This window comes from Salvelinus sp. IW2-2015, linkage group LG9 (assembly GCF_002910315.2).
Source record: "Salvelinus sp. IW2-2015 linkage group LG9, ASM291031v2, whole genome shotgun sequence".
Taxonomy (NCBI): domain Eukaryota; kingdom Metazoa; phylum Chordata; class Actinopteri; order Salmoniformes; family Salmonidae; genus Salvelinus; species Salvelinus sp. IW2-2015.
In genome coordinates, this window is record NC_036849.1 from 4,504,130 (window position 1) to 4,518,104 (window position 13,975).

The 13,975-nt window shown below is 41.9% G+C and overlaps 1 protein-coding gene across 1 annotated transcript in view; it reads left to right on the forward strand.

Moving 5' to 3' along the window:
* The window catches only part of pals1a (protein associated with LIN7 1, MAGUK p55 family member a), a 55,527-nt gene that overhangs the window by 7,236 nt on the left and 34,316 nt on the right, over positions 1-13,975 (forward strand). Inside the window, exon 2 of the mRNA XM_023994035.2 lies at positions 12,002-12,125. The gene's annotated coding sequence lies outside the window, so the exon portion shown is untranslated. The remainder of the gene's footprint in view (positions 1-12,001; positions 12,126-13,975) is intronic.

Here is a 13,975-nt window from a genome sequence, read left to right on the forward strand (position 1 = left end):
TAAATTTGTAACAAGGGCATTTTAATTGACAGACTTAAAAGCCAGATCAGTGATTATTGCAAAAGAAACAGGTTAAACTATTTTGATAAAATAATTACTTCATACGTGGGTCTTATGGTTGTGGAAGGCTTATACATTACCGAAAGTATGTGGATACCTGCTCTTCTAACATCTCATTCCAAAATCATGGGCATTAATATGGAGTTGGTCCCGCCTTTGCTGCTATAAAAGCATCCACTCTTCTGGTAAGGCTTTCACTAGATGTAGGCACATTGCTGCGGGGACTACCATTCAGCCACGAGCATTAGTAAGGTTGTGCGCTGATGGGCGATTAGGCCTGGCTCGCAGTCGGCGTTCCAATTTATCCCAAAGGTGTTCGATGGGATTGAGGTCAAGGCTCTGTGCAGGACAGTCAAGTTCTTCCACACCGATCTCAACAAACAATTTCTGTATGAACTTCGCTTTGGGCACGGGGCATTGTCCTGCTGAAACAGGAAAGGGCCTTAGCCAAATGTTGCCACAAAGTTGTAAGCACAGAATCGTCTAGAAGGTTGTTGTATGCTGTAGCGTTAAGATTGTCCTTCACTGGAACTAAGGGGCCTAGCCTGAACCATGGAAAATAGCCCCAGCTCATTATTCCTGCTCCACCAAACTTTACATTTTGCACAATGCATTTCTCCTGGCATCCTCCAAACCCAGATTTGTCCATCGGACTGCCAGATTGTGAAGCGTGATTCATCACTCCAGATAACGCGTTTGACCGGGGGAAACTCCAGCAGGGCAGAAATTCGATGAAGGTGGCATCCTATGATGGTACCACATTGAAAGTCACTGAGCTCTTCGGTAATGCCATTCTACTGCCAATGTTTGTCTATGGAGATTGCATCGCTGTGTGCTTGATCTTATATACCTGTCAGCGAGTGTGGCTGAATTAGCCGAATCCACTAATTTGAAGTAATGTCCACATACTTTTGTGTATATATAGTAGGGATGCATGATATATCGGGGAACATATCGGACATTATTAGCTTAAAATGCCAACATATTGGCCCGATGTCTTGTTTAATGCCGACGATAAAAACCGATGTCAAAGCTACCGTGCATACCTATATACAGTAGGTACATGACGTAATGACGCAACGTAACATTTTGCGCTACACGTACAACACAGCATTCCTAACCTAGCCCACACAATGTCTGCTGTGTGGATCGAGCAGTCAAGCAGTCATTTGAAAGAGTAAGAACATTTCAGCGAGAACTCAAAGGTGAAATCCATGAAAGCCAAGATAATGGTATTCATTGCCCTTGACAATCAACTGTTCTCTGTCGTGGGTGATGTTGGCTTTTACTGACTGGTCAAGTGCCGGTACACACTACCAAGTGCGCTTTTTTTCAGATGTTGCACTACCGGAGTTACACAGTAATAGTGTCACTGCTATTAGCTTCATGACATACATACTATGGAATGCCGTTTGGATCTTTGCGTGTCAAAAAAGATACAGTAGCACTGTCAAAGCTGTACAAAAGTCTGCAAACAAGCAAACCCCGGACACGAACGACGTGTGTACAATAAGTTGGTAATAAAACAACATTTGTTGACTGCAACTTCTGGGGTAGCTAGCTTTAGCTTGGTACCTAGCTAGCACCAATACAACCAGCCTGAAAACAATGACCAGTAGAAACTGCAGTCATTTTCATTATTCTTTGGCAATGATTTAGGATTCCTTGTAAGTAAGTATTAGGAAGGTTAATCAAATAAGAACTGTCTTATAAATTAGGGTTATTTTAGATGATAACACCTAGCTATATAGTTAGAGGTCGACCGATTATGATTTTTCAACGCCGATACCGATTATTGGAGGACCAAAAAAAGCCGATGCTGATTTTGATATATATATTTGTAATAATGACAATTACAACAATACTGAATGAACACTTATTTTAACTTAATATAATACATCAATAAAATCTATTTAGTCTCAAATAAATAATGAAACATGTTCAATGTTAAATAATGCAAAAACAAAGTGTTGGAGAAGAAAGTAAAAGTGCAATATGTACTATGTAAAAAAATAAAAAAAATAAAATAAAAAGCCTTTTAACACGAGTCTTCAATATCCCCAGGTAAGAAGTTTTAGGTTGTAGTTATTATAGGACTATTTCTCTCTCTACCATTTGTATTTCATATACCTTTTGACTATTGCATGTTCTTATAGGTACTATAGTATTGCCAGCCTAATCTCGGGAGTTGATAGGCTTGAAGTCATAAACAGCGCAATGCTTTAAGCACAGCGAAGAGCTGCTGGCAAATGCAGGAAAGTGCTGTTTGAATGAATGCTTACGAGCCTGCTGCTCAATTATATACTTAATTATACTACAATAAAACACAGAAATACGAGCCTTAGGTCATTAATATGGTCAAATCCGGAAACTATCATTTCGAAAACAAAACGTTTATTCTTTCAGTGAAATACCGCACCTTTCCTTATTTTATCTAACGGGTGACATCCATAAGTCTAAATATTGCTGTTACATTGCACAACCTTCAATGTTATGTCATAATTATGTACAATTCTAGCAAATTAATTACTGTGTTTGTTAGGAAGAAATGCTCTTCACACAGTTCGCAACGAGCCAGGCGGCCCAAACTGCTGCATATACCCTGATTCTGCTTGCACAGAACGCAAGAGAAGGGACACAATTTCCCTAGTTAAAATAAATCAATGTTAGCAGGCAATATTAACTAAATATGCAGGTTTAAAAATATATACTTATGTATTATTTTAAGAAAGTCGTTGATGTTTATGGTTAGGTACACATTAGAGCAACAACAGTGCTTTTTTCACGAATGCGCTTGTTAAATCACCCGTTTGGCAAAGTTGGTTGTGATTCAATGATAAATTAACAGGCACCGCATCGATTATATGCAACGCAGGACATGCTAGATAAACTAGTAATATCATCAACCATGTGTAGTTAACTAGTGATTATGTTAAGATTGTTTTTTTTTATAAGATAAGTTTAATGCTAGCTAGCAACTTACCTTGGCTCCTTGCTGCACTCGCATAACAGGTAGTCAGCCTGCCACGCAGTCTCCTCGTGGAGTGCAATGTAATTGGCCATAATCGCTGTCCAAAAATGCCTATTACCGATTGTTATGAGAATTTGGAATCGGCCCTAATTAATCGGTCGACCTCTAATAGTTAGCTAGCTAACTATAGCTACTGAAACAAATTGCAGTTTTGCTATGTTTTTGGGGAAGAACATTGTTTGCATCCATGAGCTAGCTAGCTTTTTTTTATGACGAACACTGTAGGTTAGAGAGACAACTTAACCAGCATCATAGCATACATATCGAGGAATTGTTGTGACATATGAAATACGAGTGATAGTGTAATCAATGTAATAACTACATAAAATTAATGAACGCGTGCAGTCATATTCAGGTCCTGATTGGTTAACGAGCTTATTTAACACGCAAATACCCAAACGGCGTTTTGTAGAAATCCTGGTTGAGAATGAAACGACTGAACAAATGAACGAAACAGCTCAGCAAGTAAGTGAAATAGGTTTTGATTGTTTTACTGGTAATAGGGACATATGTAAATGCCAACAAAATAACTTTTTGGTCTGTGTGTGTAACCTTTATTTAACTAGGCAAGTCAGTTAAGAACATATTCTTATTTACAATGACGGCCCGGACAACGATGGGCCAATTGTGCGCCTCCCTATGGGAGTCCCAATCACGGCCAGATGTGATACAGCCTGGATTCAAAACAGGTACTGTTACGCCTCTTGCGCAGAGATGCATTGCCTTAGACCGCTGCGTGTGTGTGTTAACTATTTAACTGTACTAGAATGCTTAAGTCCGAATTTTTTTTAAATATCGCTTATCGGTAATGTTTTTTTTGGCAAGGAAAATATTGGATATTGTTATCGGCCAATAATGTCATATCGGTGCCTAATATATAGTGTACAAAACATTATGAACACCTGCTCTTTCCATGTTATAGACTGACCAGATGAATGCTCTGATCCCTTATTGATGTCACTTTTTAAATCCACGTCAATTAGTTTAGATGAAGGGGAGGAGACAGGTTATAGAAGGATTTTTAAGCCTTGAGACATGGATTTGTATATGTGTGCTATTGAGGGTGAATTGGCGAGACAAAAGATTTAAGTAACTTTAAACAGGGTAAGTAGGTGCAAGGCTCAACGGTTTGTGCGGAGGCGGTGCGTGGGTAGAATCACTGGGCAAACCAAGCCAGATAATTGCGTTGTTTGCTCTATAACCTGTTAGTTCATATGCCTTGCAACCATGACATCTAAGGCTGAGACAACAAGACAGTGGCAGAATAATTTCAACCACACCTTTTGTTTCATCACAAAACCGGAGAGCAACCTCTGTCCACAAAGCATATTGCATGTAGTAAACAGTTACGTGTCCTACAGCATGGTCAAGCCAGTTAATGTTTTCAGACTACTAAACATCTATTGATTTAGAACCATGGAGAGTTACCTCAAGTTCTAAAGAAAACAGGAGCTGCTTCCACTATCAAATCACCTATGCTTAGTCTAATACAGTGACAACTAAAAGATACCAAAAACAATTTAGTCCAACATTAGCTAAAAATGATGTGGCTGTCCATGGTTCTGATTTGTGTGTGTGTTCGTGCTAGTGGAAAAACATGTAGACTCACCATACTTGTAGAGGAACAAACGTCAATGCCATCCTCTCTTTCTTGCTGACGAAACAGTGTATGACTGTCATACAGTTCACGCTTTTGTTTTTTGTTCACCTACCTGGCTAAAATGCTTGCTCGCTAGCTTAACTTTCTTTCATGGGCAATGTTATCTAGTTAACACTAGCCTGCTATATCTTGAACTTTCATCCCCTCAGGCCATGGGCACAGTGTATGAATTTATGGTTGGATCAGAATCGCCATTATATTCATTGGCCAGTATGGAGAATTAAGTAAAACCACAAGTCCAAATCCCTATCTCCATCCTTGGCTAATTTAGGAAAGGGACAATTTTAGCTAGCTAGCCACCGGAGGACAACAAAACAGCGAGACGCAACAATTCTGCCACTTCTTTGTTGCGCCAGGACCATTCACAGTTGAGCTCACTCAGTTTAGCTTAACGCTGATTGGCTTTTATTTTTTTTATTTTATCAAGAGAGGCCAAGTGCTCACTGGCATCCCTTGTGTTCAATGCTATGGGTGGCAGCAATGTCATACTTTTTGACCAGACAGCATCAGATGGCGTACATACAGGCGCACTGTTTCACTTGTATCCGGTTAGATACATTCAGCCTCTTGCCAATTAAAGAACATTTACATTTTTTGTTGCGTTTTTGGGGGAAGCCTGGCTTCCGTTGGCATCCATGAATACCTGCATCCCTGTGGAACGCTTTCGACACCTGGTGGAGTCCATGTCTTGACCAATTGAGGCTGTTCTGAGGGGGAAAATGGGGGCAACTCAATATTTAAAAGGTGTTTTAGTGTTTTATACACTCAGTGTATATTGTGTATCGCCCATAAATGTGAAAAAATTTAAATATGATTATTAGGCCATATCGCCCAGACATACCAGGAGGGTGACCACTGACTATACCAGGTTGCTTGGCTAAGCACCACAAGCAACAGATGGTCCACTTCAAGGGCACAGTGTGTTTAACCTGCCTCGTGGGCATGACTCCTCTACGGGGAGGGGATGGTCCTGCCAGACGAGATTAGCTCAAGATCTTAATGGAGTGTGTGTTGATGCCGTCTGTGTGTGAATGGATGTGTAGATTATGACTAATTTGGGGTGTTGGTGAGAATTGTAAAAAAAAAACACCAGGGTTAAACCTATACCTTTTCAAGAAGATGACCAGACTAGATTTCAATTCATTCAGACCTTACTTCCCATCAGTCCCCCACCCTCTCTCTAAAACAAATGCACACTCACCACACCAGATTACAAGCATGCTACAGCTGTTATTTGGAAAGGGAGGAAGCGAGTCCTTATGTTGAAAGTTAGGAAGGTTTTAGACAACCAGTTGTAATTCAAGAGCGAAAGAAACTAAACTCACAGGGTTTTTAGAATGGCCATTGTTTAGAAAATAAGACACAATTTGGAACTGTTTTTTTTGTGTGTATTTGTGTAGTCTTCACCTGCATTGATGCTCTTGAAATGGTAACAATATGGGCTTTGAGTCTTTGCATCAAGTCAGTGCTTGTTTAAATGGCTCTGTAAGGAACATGGACAATTACATATTTTTCTCTGGACAACTTTCATGGAAATTGTCCATTGAACACGAGGCGTCAGTAAGTAGATAGACAAGTCTGACACTTTCAATGTATAGGAAGCCATCAGCCTTTATCTACATAGTGTTATCTGCTCTGCTCCTGTAGTACAAAAGGGGAGAATAGGATACTCAAGGCCATAACAATAATACATTTTCTGCTACGAGAGGATTGTGTGCGTTTCTCCTCACGCTCCAACTCATCCAGTGAGTGCTACTGTAACAGTTACTCATCTAGCCTAAACCTACGTCACTCACTGAAACTACATTATTCATTCAAAGCGTCTGCTCTGCTCCTGTGTGAGTGTTTCCAAAGAACAACGGGCTGCTTCACTTCCACATCACCCAGAGAGATTATTTTGTTTTCTGCACTAAAAAACATCTGCATATTTTCAGTCGTTTGACAGTTATACAGTCCATTCGGAAACAATTTGTTACAGCCTTGTACTAAAATTGATGAGAAGCATTTTTTTTATCCATCTGCACACAATAACCCATAAGGACAAAGCGAAAACTGGTTTTGAAATTTTTGCAAATTTATTACAAATAAAAAACATACCTTATTTACATAAGTATTCAGACCCTTTGCAATGAGACTAGAAATTGAGCTTGTGCATCCTGTTTCTATTGTTCATCCTTGTGATGTTTCAACAACTTGATTGGAGTCCACCTGTGGTAAATTCAATTGATTTGTACATGATTTGGAAATGCACACACCTGTCTATAAGGTCCCACAGTTGACAGTGCATGTCAGAGCAAAAACCAAGCCATGAGGTTGAAAGCATTGTCCGTAGAGCTCTGAGACAGGATTGTGTCGAGGCACAGATCTGAGGAAGGGTACCAAAAAATGTTTGCAGCCCTGATGGTCCCCAAGAACAGTGGCCTCCATTTTTAAATAGAAGAAGTTTGACTCTTCCTAGAGCTGGCCAAACTGAGCAATCAGGGGAGAAGGGTCTTGGTCAGGGAGGTGACCAAGAACCCGATGGTCACTCTGACAGAGCTCCAGAGTTCCTGTGTGGAGATGTGAGAACCTTCCATAAGGACAACCATCTCTGCAGCACTCCACCAATCAGGCCTTTATGGTAGAGTGGCCAGACGGAAGGCACTCCTCAGTAAAAGGCACATGACAGCCTGTGTGGAGTTTGCCAAAAGGTGCCTAAAGGACTCTGACCAAGAGAATCAAGAGTCTTGGCCCTGAATGCCAAGCATCACGTTTGGAGGAAACCAGGGACCGCTCATCACCTGGACAATACCATCCCTACGGTGAAGCGTGGTGGCAGGATCATGCTGTGGGGATGTTTTTCAGCCACAGAGACTGGGAGACTAGTCGGGATCGAGGGAAAGCTAAATGGCGCAAAGTACAGAGAAATTCTTGATGAAAACCTGCTCCAGAGCGCTCAGACTGGGGCAAAGGTTTACCTTCCAACAGGAAAACGACCCTAAGCACACAGCCAAGACAACGCAGGAGTGGCTTCAGGACAAGTCTCAATGTCCTTGAGTGGCCCAGCCAGAGCCCGGACTTGAACCCAATCGAACATCTCTGGAGAGACCTGAAAATAGCTGTGCAGTGACACTCCCCATCCAACCTGAGAGGATCTCCATTGAATGGGAGAAGCTCTCCAAATACAGGTGTGTCAAGCTTGTAGCGTCATTAGGGTTGCACATTTTGGGGAATTTTCAGAGGTGGAAACTTTACGTGGGAATTAACGGGAATATATGCAAATTAATATTAATACCATTTAAATGTAGATGTTTTTTGCATTGGATATTTACCATATCATATGGAGACAGAAACGTAAACATTTTACCTTATCATAATTAGACATAATTGTAAATGATTAAATCCTTCCAATAGAAATAATAAAGAACAATTTAGTTACAAATGGAACTTTAATTAATTAAGTTGACTCTTCACATGGGATGATTTCACTGAACAACAACAGGGATTATTGAATGATCCCCAACGATCCATCGCATCTCCCAAAAACATTTTCAACATGCATCTGTAAAATGATAGTCTAGAAACTAAATCTTTGGTTGTCTTCCTCTCAGCCTTCCATGTCTTCTCCCTGGACCTCCTCAATGTCCACCTCTTGAACATCAGACTCTGAGGCCTCATCTTCACTGTCACTTTCCAACCTTGTTGAGGATGGCTCGTTGTCAGGCTCAAAAAGCCTCAAATTTGTCCGGATGGCCACCATTTTGTCAACCCTTGTATTGGTCAGCCTGTTGCGTACTTTGGTGTGTGTGTTCCCAAACAAGGACCAGTTGCGCTCTGAGGCGGCTGATGTTGGTGGGATTTGGAGGATGATGGAGGCAACAGGGGAAAGAACCTCAGATCCACAAAGTCCCTTCCACCAGGTGGCTGATGAGATATGTTGGCACGACTGCCAAATTGCATCTCCATCCCAAAGCCCTTGCTTGGAAGTGTACTTCGCCAGACAGCCTAGAACCTTGCCCTCATCCAGGCCAAGGTGGCGAGACACGGTAGTGATGACACCATAGGCCGTGTTGCTCTATGCACCATACAGGATGCTCTTGCCAGCATATTTGGGGTCCAACGAGTACGCTGCGGCGTTTATGGGATTCAGGCAGAAGTCTTCACGCTTTTTTATGTATTTCAGAACTGCAGTTTCCTCTGCTTGGAGCAACAGTGAAGTGGGCAGGGCAGTACGGGTTTCTTTTACATCTGCAAGCAGTCTCTGAACATCAGACATGATGGTGTTGTCTCCCTCAATCCGTGCAATGGCTACTGCTGTAGGTTTCAGGAGTTTCAGGCTGCTTACCTCTCTTTCCCAAAATAAATGATCCTGGAGGATCCTCTTGATGGGGCTGTCCAAATCGGCAGACTGTGATATGGCCATTTCTTGGAGAGATTCCTTCCCCTCCAGGAGACTGTCAAACATGATGACAACACCATACCAACGGGTGTTGCTGGGCAGCTTCAATGTGGTGCTCTTATTCTTCTCACTTTGCTTGGCGAGAGTGTATCCATTGTTTTCAATGCCATGTTGTCCTTGAGGAGCAGATTCAATGCATGAGCAGCACAGCCAATGGGTGTGAGTGACTCATCCACTTTAGACCAAGCAGCCTTCATGTTCACAGCATTGTCTGTCAGCAGTGCAAATACCTTCTTTGGTCCAAGGTCATTGATGACTGCCTTCAGCTCATCTGCAATGTAGAGACCGGTGTGTCTGTTGCCCCTTGTGTCTGTGCTCTTGTAGAATACTGGTTGAGGGGTGGAGATGATGTAGTTAATTATTCCTTGCCCACGAACATTCGACCACCCATCAGAGATGATTGCAATAGTCTGCTTTCTCTATGATTTGCTTAACCTTCACTTGAACGCTGTTGAACTCTGCATTCAGCAAATTAGTAGATACAGCATGTCTGGTTGGAGGGGTGTATGCTGGGCGAAGAACATTCAGAAATCTCTTGCAATACACGTTGCCAGTGAGCATCAGAGGTGAACCAGTTGCATACACAGCTCAGCTACGTTCCTCCATTGAGTCCCAAAAAACTTTTTGATTCCAAGAGAACTGTGAGCTGTTGCTATCGATAAGGTGTCTGATTCATCATTTTCACCTCGAATAGAAGTAGAGGGACTTTTGTCGGAGGTCGCTTGTTGTCAGCGCTGAGGGAACTTTATGCACTTGGCCAGATGATTCTACATCTTTGTTGCATTCTTCACATATTTGGAGCGGCAGGTAGCCTAGTGATTAGAGCGTTGGGCCAGTAACCGAAAGGTTGCTAGATTGAATCCCCGAGCTGACAAGGTAAAAAAATTTGTTTTGCCCCTGAACAAGGCAGTTAATCCACTGTTCCTAGGCCGTCATTGTAAATAAGTATTTGTTCTTGCCTAGTTAAATAAATAAAATACGATTTGGCACAGTATTTACAAATGTACACAGCTTTTCCTTATACATTAGCTCCAGTGAAATGTCTCCACACATCAGATAGTTCCATGGCATTTTCCTGTAAAGATTGGAAAAAAGAGTAAAATAACAACAAATACAATTCCATGTACAGATAAATAGTTAAGCAGTGAGATTAAACAACTCCTTTTGTAAGCATTTTTTTTTTTTTACGGAACATGTATGGAAGCAGGTGAATTAACACTCCTCAGTTAGCAGGCACAAGCAAGCTAAAACCCACATGGTAGCAAAAACTAACTAGCAGAAATTGTTGACAAGTTAGAAATGTTTTAAACACACTTTGCTGTAGGCTACTATTTACTAGTTAACAAAAAATCATGTATGTCATATTTTACATTTTTACATTTAAGTCATTTAGCAGACGCTCTTATCCAGAGCGACCAAATGTATTCACCCCACCTAGTATTGTAATCAAAATGTACCAGAAAACATGTAATCCTTGGCTCAGACAGTGTAGTAGTGTGGGCTCAATAGCATCTCATTAGTTAATGTCAACCTGTTTTTGCTTTGTCATTATGCAGTATTGTGTGTAGATTGTTGAGGGGGGAAATCAATTTAATCAATTTTATAATAAGGCTATAACGTAACCGTGTAAAAGGTGAAGGGGGTTTGAATACTTTCCGACTGCACTGTCTGAGTCATGTGAATTTATGAACTGACAATTTTAATTTTCCTAAATCTTTTGGAAAAGCAATTTTAAGTTATTTCAATGAATGGGGTGCGTGTATGTATCTGATAGGCTATACATTAAACCCACAACCTTGGGAAGGCTAGTGCCACCCTCTTACCAACATTTGACTGCATCCAGTCTTTTATGGGTGTTTGTTTACCATACTTTGTGCAGGTGAGGGTGGGCTATCTAGTAGAAATGGTTACATTAATTTAAATTGTGTATGATTGTTGTGTACACTCCTGCTCCTCCGATATCAAGCAGGACAGGCTCCCTTCATCTAACCCTCTCCTTCACTCTGCTTCAAATTTAATAATGTTTGACGTTTACGCTGTGATTACACACACCCTAACAATAGGTCCCTTATGTTTTGCTCAGGAATGGTGTTCCTAGGTTGTTTTGCATTTTTACCATTTGCATCATGGTTATTTTCCGCTGTCACTAGGACGATCTGAACTCTGAGACAGCACAGGCACCAGTGCGGGGGGGGGGGTGTGTGTACGCTCGCGCGCCTGTGTTATGTTCTTCCCAACTCTGATTTCAGCAGTTTAGTGACATCTCAGAAGTGGGTCATATTTTATCCCTCGGGCAACTTCCTACATACAGTTGAAGTCGGATGTTTACATACACTTAGGTTGGAGTCATTAAAACTCGTTTTTCAACCACTCCACAAATTTCTTGTTAACAAACTATAAATGTCAGGAATTATGAAAAACTGAGTTTAAATGTACTTGGTTAAGGTGTATGTAAACTTCCGACTTCAACAGTATATCTTCATTAGTATACTACTACCCCATACTACTACCTTCTACAATAAAAAAAAAAATACCTTCACAGTTCCAGCACATAATACCTTGAGGAATCAAAATGTCTTAGTTACTTTCGGCACAACCTGGTCTGCGACAATGATGTTGGTATTGAACTGTGTAATGGTGGTGTGGTGACGCTTCAATTCCAGCCAGACACACTCACAATGTTGTCACACGGTTGTGGTGCATGCTCTCCAAACACACCAGTGCTCCCAACCCCCCTGCCACCTCCCTTCCCCGGTCCTCTCCGTTCCCCCTGACTGCGCTAGCTGACTGAGTGCCTGCCTGTTGATCCTAGGAGGGGGATAGCCACTGATCCACAGCCTGGGAGAAGACCCACTACCTGTGGGGGTTATATACAGAGAGGAGAGCCCTCAGCTGATCAACTTCTATAGATCACCAACTAACCAACCAACACTTGGGTAAGGACATACGACCCTATGTTTCTCCTCTTCCTTATTTGACAGTCCTCCCCCTTGAGTGTGTGTTTGTCTTTGTGTTTTGCCTCCTTTATTTTTCAGGGCTGTGGAGTGGGGACCTCCCGCCCGCTGACAAAGCTGTTGTCATGGAGATGTGTCTGGGACTTTTGCAGCACTGTAATCTCCACACAGCAGAGAGGCCAATGGAGAGGGGCAGAGAGGGGGCGCCCAGACATAAAAAGGGGGAGTAAAGAAAGAGTAGGGGGGGGGGGGGGGGGTGAGACAAGGAGGGGCCCGGAGGTTAGGATGACAGAGCAGATTTAATTGTGTCCGACCAGCGTACACCCACACATAAACAACACACAGGAGTACTACAGGCTGCTTTGCGGTTAGGGTGTTCTTTGTGGACTTGGTGTTACTAATGGTGACCTTCAGTGCTTGCTGTACATATTGTTAATAGTTTTCTAGTCAGCATGTCTATTTTGTTCTTAAAACAGTAGACTATGTGCCTGTGACGCACATCCCGTTAGTTAATGGCCTGAGGTTTGTGTCCAGCTCGGAGTTGGACTAACTACGTAGATAGGAATGTGACTGGCATGTGGAGAAGGGGGGCAGATCCACGGATGGAGGGACAAAGGTTATCTATTCTCCTAGCGTCCGGGGTCATGTGACCAGCGTTGGGCCTGTGGGAATGAGGGAGAGCGGTGGGAGGGGGAGAGAGACACTTGATTTGGCTGGTGTTGGTGTAGAACCCTGCAGGAAGACAACCAACTTTTTCCACTGATGCTACCAACTTTTTCAGTTGATGGCACCAGCACATGATTTGGTCGCAACAATTAAAAATGACTATATATAATGATAATTGATAATGGCTTGTGTCCTATAATGTGCCTGCATTCCATACAGAACCAGGCTAATAATGAATATCCATCTTTTAAATTAGCTTTCCCTTGTGTTCTTACCTTTTTTTGGGATAGATTTACCTTAACAGAAAATACTTAAAATTAAGTGCAAAATCTATTGCAGATTTCAAAGTGCCGTGTGTTCTTTTCTGCCAAATCATCTAGAGCAGGTATTCCCAATGCCGTCAGGGGTACGCCAAATAAAAATGTGATACACATTTTAAAAACAAAAATATTTAAAAATTCTTCACATTTTCAAACAGTACATTTTAGATTGTCCAACGAGGCTATACATTTGCGTGAGGTCTTTTTCTCTCGCCTGAGTAGCCTCGTTTCACTGCTAAAAATAAAATTTAACCATCTAGTGTTCAGCGAAATAACAACACAATGTCAAATACATGTAGCCTAGTCAAGTAATTAACATCCAATCACATTAACCGTTACTCTCTCGCGGGCAACCTTCACTCTTGCGTAGGCATTTTAAACGAAACAAGATCATTTGAAAAATAAGCCACAGGAGTTTTTTGAGCGAGAATAAAGACTACTTTCGAGTAGTAAGACGTATAAAAGCAACAGATACCATTTAATGAGAAGGGACTAGAAGCGTCTTATATGGTGAGATACCGAGTGGCTAGGACAGGCAAGCCCCATACTATTGTGGAGGACTTAATTCTTCCTGCTGCCGCGGATATGGCTGGGACAACGCTGGGGCAAAAGGCCCAAAAAACTATACAGACAATGCCTTCATCAAACAACACTGTTTCACGACGCATCAGTGACATGGCAGGAAATGTTTTGTAACAATTACTGCTATGCATACAAGCCAGTGAATTATATGCGTCACAGCTGGATGAGTCAACAGACGTGGCGGGCCTGGCACAGCTCCTGGTATATGTCCGTTACGTTCATGGGGGTCAATTATGGAAGACATCCTCTTCTGGAAACCAGGAC